Genomic DNA, 203 nt, shown 5'->3' with positions numbered 1-203 from the left:
AGTATTCAGAATTTCAAGAAAAGAAAAAGGGAGAAAGTCAAGGTTTTAAGTGGGAACGGAAAAGGTTGCTCCATCCAATTCGAGGGAAACGGTGAAAAGGCGAGATATAAATGAGTAGCTCCAAATGGAATGTACGGGAAGCCCTGATTCCAGTCTGCAGCGCCTAAAGGTTTAAAAGCCACCAGAAGAAAGGCTGGCAGTCC

The 203-nt window shown here is 44.3% G+C and overlaps 1 protein-coding gene across 1 annotated transcript in view; it reads right to left on the bottom strand.

The window, feature by feature from the left end:
* SMS (spermine synthase) overlaps positions 1–203 on the bottom strand; it is a 63,231-nt gene that overhangs the window by 55,890 nt on the left and 7,138 nt on the right. The window lies entirely within an intron of this gene.

The sequence above is a fragment of the Crocuta crocuta genome, unplaced genomic scaffold, assembly GCF_008692635.1.
Source record: "Crocuta crocuta isolate KB4526 unplaced genomic scaffold, BGI_CrCroc_1.0 scaffold488, whole genome shotgun sequence".
In the NCBI taxonomy this organism is placed as follows: domain Eukaryota; kingdom Metazoa; phylum Chordata; class Mammalia; order Carnivora; family Hyaenidae; genus Crocuta; species Crocuta crocuta.
Note: the sequence above shows the minus strand (reverse complement) of the source record. Positions and strands in the feature narration are given on the sequence as shown.